Source organism: Perissodus microlepis, chromosome 12, assembly GCF_051167445.1.
Source record: "Perissodus microlepis isolate ML-2025 ecotype Zambia chromosome 12, ASM5116744v1, whole genome shotgun sequence".
Lineage (NCBI taxonomy): Eukaryota > Metazoa > Chordata > Actinopteri > Cichliformes > Cichlidae > Perissodus > Perissodus microlepis.
The window spans coordinates 31,145,502-31,157,036 of NC_140472.1; positions in this window are offsets into that span (position 1 = coordinate 31,145,502).

Consider the following 11,535-nt stretch of genomic DNA (forward strand, 5'->3'; position numbering starts at 1 on the left):
ACACTAAAGTATCAACTGCAGTGATAATGCATTTGATAGGAAATTTGACAGAAAACATCCAGTTCTCTGTGTGAAAATGCCTTGTTGCTGTCAGAGGAGAATGGCCAGACTGTTTCAAGGTGATAGGACGGCAACAGCAACTCAAATAATCAACTGTTACAACCGAGGTATGTAGACAAGCATATATAAATGCGCAATATGCTGAACATTGAAACTGCTACAGAACAGTAAACTGAACCTATTTTGCTCACTACAATTGGACAATAGAAGCTTAAAAAAATGTTGCCTGCTCTTATGAGTCTTGATTTCTGCTGCCACATTCGGGTGGGAGGGTCAGAATTGGCTGCAAACAACATAAAAGCATGGATCCATCATGCCTTATATATTAATTTGGGCCCCTTGGCATCAGCTGATCGTCGTTTAACAACATATCTGAGCATTATTGCTGACCATTTCCATCTCATTATGACTACAGCATATTCATCTTCAGATGTCTTATTCCAGCAGGATAGCACACCATGTCACCATGTCAGTGATGTGCGGTCATCAAAAAAAAAAAAAACCTGTGTGATGCTGTCATGTAAAGCTGGATGCAAATCTCTGAGGAATGTCTTAAACACCTTGTTGACAGGAAGAAGTAAATAATAATAATGAACTTCCAACAGGCAGATTAAGATAAGCAGCAACATTCATCCATCTATCTAGTTTCCATTTTAGGGCTGGAGCCAGTCCCAGCTGTTATCGGATGCTTGGTAGGGTACGCTCTGAAGAGGTGACCAGTATATCACAGGGCTAACACAGAGAGACGGACAACCTCAGATTCAGATCTACTGCCAATCATCAGTTATTCTAATATGAATGTCTTTGGATTGTGGGAGGAAGCTGGTGTACTTGGAGAGAACCCACATAGGCAGAAAAGTGATGTTAAATAACATGATAGTTTATTGTAGTTTATTATTATCTTATAAAAAAAAAACATTCCTAAAAATAGATATCCATACAGGCCTAATGACTTCTGAAATAAAATGAATTTTTTTAATTAGTTTACTCTTTTTCACCTACAATACCCAATTTGACTTAAATCTTTTTCTTGTTTTTTGGGGGGGGGATAAACTGCGCTAACCAGTGAGTTGAAAAAGCATTTCACTAGCTGGGCCCACATTCTCATTTTAGGCTTGACAGCATTTTAATAGGTAAAGGTGAATGCTTTACCTACTAAATGAATTGAGCTCTGGTTTGGGGAGGGCCTTGAAGGGGACTGGCAGATCCCCATGTACTAAATAGAAGTGAAGAAGTTAAAGAATTGAAAACAAGGAGGGAGGGAGGGTGGGGAACGTAAACAAGAATGAACAGTTTGCAGAACTGGGGGAACCTATATAGATGACAACCGGAAAGAGTGTGTTTGGAGGCGTGGTCCCGCTCCTGAAATTCTGATACATAATCTCCAATAATAAGTCATACGACCAAGGTATTATCCCTCTATATGAGGTATATTCGGGCTCATTTAGTTTTCCAGCTAATCTCCTTACAGCACACTTTCACACCAGCATGGTTCAGAAAGTAAAGCGTCTGTTAACTGGAACAGACTTCTGCGTTTCCAGTCACTTACACCGTCAGAAAATCAAAGGAAACATATGTTATGGAGAAATTATCATCAGTATGTCCAGAGGAGGTCCGGAGACAGGTTCACTAGTGAGTACAGCCATTTTAAAACATGGTGGACACTCTGTCATGGTTTAGGAATGCCTTTCAGCCAGTAGTGTATGCAGAAAACTAAAGATTATGATCCACCATGCACTACCATCTGGAACGCATCTGATTGGCAACAGCTTCATTTTTTTTAGCATGACAATGATCCCAAACCCACAGCCAATACAGCAAAAGCATATGGGGGAAAACACATGCACAATGGAACCCTATCAGTGAGAGACCTGACTCAACGTTACTGAGCAGCATGGGATCATCTTGAGAGCAAATAGAAGGAAGGAATAAAAGTTCAATATACAAATAAAAGCTCTGAATTCCTTCGAGAAGCCTGGATAACAGTTCATGAAGACTACCGTTCACATTTTCCTAGCAAAATAAAAAGAAATAAGGTATGGCTCAAGACTTTTGCACAGTATTGTGTTATTTAGTGTTAATATCGTATGCAAGTATATAAGTGAGCCTTTTTATATTACTCTAAAGCACAGTGCAGTGTGGTGAACATGTATATGGGAAGCTGCTTGGCTTTTTTGTGGTTTCTGGGTAATGGAAACCTTACTCTGTTCAAAAAACTCAGTTCATGACGTTTATATTAATCATCAGCTGAGGTCGTGTTTACGGAGCCGAGCCGGGTGAAATCATGAGGTTTCTAACAGTTCAGCGGCGTGTCAGCGAATTGATTGAGCTCAGAGTGACGTTTCTATGCGATGCACTGCTTTGCTTCGTCTGGACTGGTTTCATCAGGATTTGTCAGGACTGCCGCTGAGGAAATGATAAGAGCCAGAGCAGAGCCAGAGCTCTGTGGGATCAAACTAGAGATGTGATTACGTTTCCAGTTTCACAATTTCTAAATAAAATGATCAGAAACACTGCATGTTTTCCTGAAAAAGGCACCTCATACTTTCAGTAAGCCCTCAATATGGCCTCAGTGATTCATGAACAACATGAACGACTCGGATTTAATGTGCCAGCTTTGTAGTAATGATGCATTGTATCTCCAGGCTGTCTGCTACCACATTTTGTTTCCCAAATATCGTTGCAGTTGTTCAGGAGGTACGCCTCTTTGATGCTTAGCAGCAGCACAGTTCACTCTGATTCACAGCAGTGATGCTAAATCCTGCTTTGTACTTCACTGTCTCTAACCTTGCAGTTCATCCGAACATCATGGGCCTTACATCCACACATACACATTTAAGTTCACACAAACAGCACCACCCCCTCCTCCATGGGTTAGCCAGTTTATATGATCTCCCTGAGGTCAGAGTGATGAAGAGTGTGCAGAGAGGCTAAACGAAGAGGGACGGAGCAGTAATGGGAGAGAATGAGAGAGAGAGTACAGCTCAAGGGCATGTAATACCATGCTGAGCTGGGTGTCAGTGGAAGAAGGGATTATTTCACATGGTGCTGGTGTCCTGATGGCCTGCTCCAGAAATACAAGCCACACTAAGCTGCCCATCCATCATTCAAAGCAGACAAGCGTGAGAGGTGATGAAGAAGACAGTGGATTGGATCTCTGAGGTGGTGGGGGTTAAAGACATCACCAAACCTCTGCCTCTCGTGACACACTCAGCGAAATGTATCCATGCATGTATGGAGTCCACCTTGCAGGTGATGCATGTGAGTAGATGAGAAAAGGAAGTGATATTTTCAGAAGGAGGCTGTATGTCAAGTATGTCCATCGTCTTCTGATATCCAGTTCACGGTAACAGGAGTGCTGGAGTCTATCCCAGCTGTTGTAGACTAAGAGGCAGGATACACCCTGGCCATGAGACTGTTGCATACCAAGCACAGAGAGACAGACAAGGTTCCTACAAGGTCATGACAATTCCTGATGAAACCAGTTCAGACTTACAGTATTTTGACCACTGAGTGACACGAAGCTCTGTCATAGAGCATTTTGTCTACACACATTAACACAACGTCAGCATCACTATTTTAACAGCTCTGCTGTGTAAGCAGCATTTCAGCTGATGATTAAAGCAAACTTCAAGAATCAGTCTGAACTCATTGTCTATAGCAGAGTCAGAGATGTCCAGAAACCAGAAAATGTTTCGTATCAGTGCAGGAAACAGTGTGAAGGACAGCATGATTTAAGTACTTTCTGTCAGAAAAAGAAATATAAAACACTTTTATATTGATAGATGATTTATTGGTCACATGTTCATTGAACCATTGCTGAAATGTTTCATTCTAGATCAAAATGGATTGACTAAAGATCACCCACTGAGCTTCACAGTTACAATGACCAGCTCTAACTTGTCACGAGTCCTTGTCTAAAATGCTCAAAATACTATTGCTCTATTTGCAAATTCTTAACAATGGAATTAAATTACTATTAAACCTAAATCATGATGAATATATTAATAAACCTTCATACTGTTAGTACCCAGGCAGTAATAATAGTCCAACTATGTCCTACATGTGCAGGTCTCTTATATCCTAATTTGACCTTGGCTGACACAAATTATTCAGGGTAAGTGTATCTGCCTAGATTGTACCACACACATCTGCATGTGACATAATGTCCAGCTTTGGGCCACATGTGACGTTTACCAGTGTTGTAACTGAGCCAAAAGTGCTCTGAGTTGTCATGTTTAGCCCCAAATGTGTCTGCTATATGAGTAGATAGTTAAATATAATACAACCACACCCTCACATTTCAAAGAGTGGAATCTTTTCAGACTCTCCCATTTACACGCAACTTAAGTTACTTAGATGATTATCAGTATGAATCATTTATCAAACTTCTAAATCAGGTTGTAACAGAAATTCAGCACATGTGTATAATTAAGTCAGTTCTTAGATATGTATATATGCAAGTATGTTAACATTTCGTATATGCAAAATGTGAACAAATCTGTATCTACAATACTGTGCAAAAGTCTTGAGCCACCCCAATTTCTTTATATTTTGCCAAGAAAAGGGGAAATACACAAAATATAGCATGTAAAGCAAACAGAATTTGTTCTAATGAGCTTGGAAGTCAATATTTGGTGTGGCCATCTTTTTTCTTCAACGCGACCGGAACCCTCTTAGGCAAACTTTTTCATAATTCCTGTAAATAGCCTTCAAGAATGGTTCTTCAAGCTTCTGGAAGAACATTCAAAGCTCTTCTTTGGATGTTGGTCTTTTGTTCTTTTCTCTGACAAAATGATTACACACTGCTTCAGTAATGTCGAGGTTTGGCTATGGGGAGGCCAATCCATGACTGATAGCGTTCCATTGTGTTTTTCTATGCAGGTCTTTTACTGCATTGGCAGTTTGTTTAGACAAAATGCCAAATACCACTAATTGAAAACAAAGCCCCAAACTATGATAGAGCCTCTACGTGTCTTAAACATGACTGTAGACAATCATTGTATTGTGTAAATCTTTCCTGACCTCTGAACTCAAATTTGGAGTCATCGTTCCATAAGACCTGACTCATCATTTGTGGGTGAATAGTAGATTGATCAAATGAAACACCGGATGCATTTCTCAGCTATTGTGCTATGATTTTGCTGAGTTATGTTCTTATTTCTTTGGCACATGACGATAAAATACTGTGCATCTGTTGTAGATTTTTCTTTTGGCGTGACATGTCTTCTGTCCTTCACATGTTCAGTATCCTCGTATTTTTAAAGGACACATTGCATAACATACAGTGATATGCAAAAAATTTCAGCTGAACTGAGCACTTTTGGAATCTCTTTGTTGGTGAAAAAATGATATTTTTTGTAGTATATGATGTAACATATATTTAAGTTTTGAAAGCATTTTCAGCTCAGATTTTCTGGAAACCTTATAAAACACAATTTTTCAATTTTTCGCCTTCTTGGTCTATATTGCAACTAAACATCATGAATCACAATGAAGCTAAAAGTGTGACATTTCACATGTATATTTCAAAATGGGTGTGTTGCATTATGTTGCAGACATGACTCAGCTGCTGAGTGTTCCACCCAGAAGAAACCCCTGTCCCAGCAGATGTTCTATAGCGGTTGTTTGGAAAGAGCCATGAGCCACAGTTAGTGATTACAATCAGTTGAAGCAACCCTGAATATGGGCTTTAGAGCCCTAACAAGATGTTACATATTTTGACTCCAACAACACACAGGTTTATTTCCCTACCTAGGAAGTTTTGTAGGGTCTTACCTTACACTATAAAGCGTCTTGAAGCAACTGTTGTTGTGATTTGGCATTATGTAAATAAAATAAAATTGACTTGACTCCCAACTGTGACAAAAAAAAGTAACAAAGTGATTAATTAATTGCTTAATGAGGTATCATTAAATGACTTTTTCTGTTTTAACTATAGTTCAACAGATTGAATAAACATAGTTAAAATGGCTTTTGCTAGAATTAAGAGAAGCTGTACAGCATACCACTTCCATATTTTTACTCAAATAAACTTTATTTATATCGTTTCAAATCATAAATTAGACATTTGCCTTACAAACTCATAATCAATGAAGCTTAAAAATGACAATCTTTTTTAAAAACAACAGTGGTTTCAACTGAAGTTAGCGCCTACAGTGCGTGCAAGCAGCCTGAATTGTTTCTTGTCAGATAACTATGGAAACTGATATGCTAATTAAGTCTGATATGGCGTTAAAGGAGGAACTCAAGTGGATGTGAGTTACAAAGCAGATGCGCATCAACTGTGAGCAGGCTAAAGCAGCTTGAATAGCACATTCCAGATTCAACAATTACACTCACTGGGTACATTATTAGCCACACCTCGCTAGGCCAGCGTTTTTCTTTCAGGACAGCATTAATTCTTTATGGCACAAAGAATAAGCTGCTGGAAACCTCAGAGATTTTGGTCCATATTGACATAGTGGCATTGCACAGTTGCTGCAGATTTGTTAGCTTAGCGTGAAAGATTTGAATCTCATCACACACCAAAGGTGCTTTAACAGACTGAGATCTGGTGACTGTGAAAACCATTTGAGTACATTGGTTGATACAAATATTGTCATATTTGAGAAAACAGTTTCAGCTTTGTGACATAGTATGTTACCTTACTATGATCAGAAGATTGGTTCACTGTGGTCATGAAGGGATGGAAGCAAATTTTGATCCTACAACAGAAAACAAGACTTCTATTCTCCAATTTTAGTGAGTCAATTTGAAAAATAGCCTCAGTTTCATGTTCTTAGCTGACAATAGTGGCACCCAGTATGGTCTTCTGCTGCTCTGGCATTTTAAGGGTCTTCTTAGATGTCTTCGAACATCTTCAAGTATGCTCTTCTGCATGTCTTCATTGTAACGTGGTTATTTTAGTTACTTTTCCCTTCTAATCAGCTTGAAGCAGTCGTGCCGTTCATCTGTAAATCACAGGGACCATCGTGCTGGAAAGTCCCAGTCGATAAGCAGTTTCTGAAATACTTGGCTGATTAGCGGTTTGCATTAACAAGCAGCTGAACAAGTATATTTAACAAAATTGCTGGTAGATACGTAGAATGTTACGGGTCAAGCTGATGGAGGTTGGGAGTGATCAGCTGTGTTTAACTTCAGGGCTTATCTGAATTAATGCTACGCTTTTAGCACATAGTAAGACTAAGCCCTAAAGACAGATGTTGTCTTAATTTATTCATTAAGTCTCTTCATGTTTCTGTCAGCCTTATGAGTTGGACGCACCTTGTAGATTTACTGTAACTAGAAATATGTAAATATATTTATTTATATATTTATTTTTAGAATTATTTAATACACTGATTTGTGTCCTGTGCCTGCAACCCAGTAAATGATTTATTCCTCCAGTGAGAAAAAGGTTGTTCAAACTATTTTAAACAATTTTAATGAATATATAGCGCTATAATAATCCCTAATTCTTTCCCATATATATATTAAAACATTAAATCAGATTGATCATGGCCATTACTCGGTGTGACCAGGCTAAGCTGAATTCATTTAAGGTACATTTGTGACCTTATCACTCACTAATATTAACTATATATGCTAAAAACCAGATGTGCATTATTAACTTTTATATCAACTAAATTAAAAGTAAGCAGTGATTTTAAAATTTATTTCAAATAACCCTTTTTGAGATGCACAAAATAATTCAGCTTATATATTCAATGGAGTGTGCAATGTTTGTGTGTTTGTAGCGTTTCTGATGATACAAGTGTTTCCACTCCTGCTGTCTGATAAAATCCATCAGCAGCAGGTTTAGTTGATGGTGAGAAGACTGTGATGAAGGATGACTGCAACTTAAGAGAGCATGTATATAACAAATGTGGACCTGAGCTGCTGAGCAAATATCCTATAATAGTGAGTGAGGGGCTATTTTTAGCCCATGTTGCCATGTGTGAGGAATGCTCTCTGCTGCACGCTCAGGCAAACTGTACATTTTTTGTGCACACGATAGAGCGTCATCCTAATCCCATGCATAAATGGTAGAGACGATGAGCTCCAATCCACTGAACTAAACTGCAGAGAGATGCGCGCGCACACACATATCTCTTCATTATCAGTATTGTTTATTTATTATTTATTATGTGCCTCTGTGTCTATTCTTATCCGTCCTGTGTCTGAACCTTTCTGTTGTTCCTGTTGTTTTACTGGCACAACAAGCTGAAGATAAAGCAGTTCCTCTTTTCCATCTTCCTGCCGTTATTTGCATGCTTCACTGACATGTAAGTTCAGGAATAAAAGATGCCAGTGTTGCAAATTTGACTGGGGCTATCAAGACTGGAAAGTACCCTTCAAAATTATGGCTCTATGATTGCTGTAGTCATGCTAGGCTTTTTTTTTATTTAAAGGAACATCAGTTGCAGGTTAATTAAATGCCATCTCAATATCAGGACTTGTTTATATTGTCAGTGCTGACTGACAGGACATAATGCTTTCTCCATAATACTGGAATATTTTAGTTATCTGTAACAGGTAATGGCAATACCTCTAAAACGCCACATGACAGCAGCAGAGATCAACAAACTGCTGCTAACCTGCAGCCTGCATTATTTCCCCTGCAGTGATGAACTAAGGTGAGGACTTTTTTTTTATTATTATTATTGTTTTTACAACATCATATGTCAACTGAGATTAAAAATTGAAACTGGTAAAATGCAGTGGTTCAGCAACAGCTATGCAGACAGGGCTGTGTTTGGCTATTTTAACCACAAAAGATCCTCAACAGTTTATTGAGCAAAATTGACTTCGAGCTGCAAACTGTCCATCCTCTTTCACTTCTTCACTTCATGATGTGAGAGGCACAGTACACCTTGGACAAGTTGCCAGTCTGCTGCAGGTTTAACACATAACCACACATGTCTTTGCTCTGCAGAAGGAAGCTGGAGTACCTGGAGAAACCCCATGCAGATACAGGGAGAACATGGAAACTGCGCACAAAATGATTCAAACGTACGACAGAGAACTTATAGGCGACAGTGCCACAACACAACACTACAGTATCGCTCTTCTTTTAACCCCTGAATTTTTTGCAAACATGTCCAAATTGAATGGTCATGTTTCCTAAACTACTCACGCAATATTGATAAACATGGACTGGTATGAACTGAAACTTTATCAAGTATGACATGCAAATGTCAAACTTCTATCCCGATCTAGTATCATGAAATCTGCAAAGCTGTAAAGTTACATTTTTTAAGTATATCAACATATTCTTTTACAATTTGGTGTTAAGATGCACCAGTGAAATGCATATAACCTTTGCACCTCATCTATTTGAGTCCAAAATTGTTAAACATTTTTTGTCATATTTATGTCACAATATACTGAGTAACTGAAAAAATACATATTTCTTGTCACAACATTCCACCCAGACATCAATATCTTCACCTGGTGGGTTAGGCTATAAATAAATGCAGTAAAATTTGTATTTTCTTTAACTGAAGTGGAATAATCCTGTTGCGCTTTCTAATAACATTTTTCATAACTCTTCTCTATATAGTTCTTTTTCTGATTTTTAAATTGTTACATAATTGGGACAGACAAAATATTATATGCTATTTTTTATTAGATAATATATGATATACATACAATTTATGATTAAAGCTTATCCAAACAATAAATGTGTAAATGTGGAAACTTCTGGCTTCAATAAACAAACATGGCAAAAATTCTGAAGTGAAGCTTCCAAACAGGTCTTCACAAATAAACTGGTAACAGAGGTTACACATGTGTGTTTTTCTAGAGACAATTTCCATCAAACAAAGACAGATATCAGCAGTAAAAGGGAGCACCGTTATAACACCACAAAATGTCTAGGCTCCATATTTAACATCTGGACAAAGGATGTTCAAGATTGAGCTGCCAGGCACAAGGGCAGATGGCTGACGTATGACAGAGGAGGACATTGGGGATAGGGTGAGATTATATTATATTAATATAATATAATCTCTTTTATATTAATAATGTAGCTTGCCATCACCAGTGTGTGAATGTGTGTGTGAATAATTGGATGATTGTGTATAGTGTAAAGCGCTTTGGGGTCCTTAGGACCAAGTAAAGTGCTATACAAATACAGACCATTTACCATTTACCATAATATTAATGTTGACATAATTTTGATGATAGAATAGTTTTGCTCAGAGAAAACAACTTTTTCTCTGCATAAAGCTGTATATGCAAGACTGCAGGCTGGTTTTTACAAAAGCAGAACTTTCAGTGTAAGCTGCACATTTGTGGCATATGCAAATAGTGCTTCTACCTTGTTGCAGACCGGTAAAACAACAACAACAATTTTTACAGAAGTCGTTGGAGAATTCCTAGAATGTGTTCTTACGTACACTGTATTGTTTAAAGTATTTGCTCATCTGTCTTCACACGCATGAACTTGAGTGACATCTTAATACATAGTAATATGATACCCTTTTCCATTTGGCAATGACATGACGTCTTCTAGGAAGGCTTTTCATAAGGTTTAGGAGCGTGTTTATGGAAATATTTACCACTTTTTCCAGCATTGGTTTCCAGCATTGACTGGCGAAAATTTGCCAGTTCTGGGCACTATGCTCCTCAGCATCCACTGACCCTTTGATTTTACATGGCCGAGTTTCTGTCATTCTCAGTCACTTCCACTGAGTTGTAGTACCACTAACAGTTACTTGCAGAATATATAGTAGAGCAATATTTTCACAACTGGACTTGTTGTACAGGTGGCATCCTATCATAGTGTTTTTCTGGAATTCACTGAGCTCCTGAGAGTGACCCATTCTTTTTTTTAAAAAATATTATTGTGACATGAATGAGGACCTGCACACACAGTTCGCAAGTTATTACATGTGGGGTTTTTGTAGGGGAGACAAGATCTGATGGAGTTCAGGTGAGTCAGCCTCTCTGACAACACACCCTGAAACCACTGCTCCACCCCTCCCCTGCAGCTGAGCCACAAACCACACTCCGCCACATACCGCCATCGCCCGACTTTGACCGGGGAGCCGTCCGGCCTAGCCTGGATGAATGGATTTATTAGTTAAATGTATCAGTTGTGAAGGAGCATTAAAAAACTTGAGTCCTCAAAACTCAGTTTCCAGATGCAACACAATATAAACTAGAAAAATTTGCATTTCGTGCGAAAATGCAGTGTGGATGCTTTAAAGCTGAAGCTGTATGCAAAAACTAGCTGAAAAAGCTGAAAAGTTGCAGAAATTGTAAAAACTTTGCAGAATCAAAGGAACTTTGCTAAAATGGAATAACTTAGCAGAACTGCAATATCTTAGAGGAAACATAATACTTGGCAGAAATGCAATAGCATAGCAGAACTTAGCAGAAATATTGTAACTTACCAGAAACATGATAACTTCTCAAAAATACAAGAATTTAGGAGAAATAGTATAAGATAACAGAAATAATATATTTAGCCAAAAATACTTAAGCATT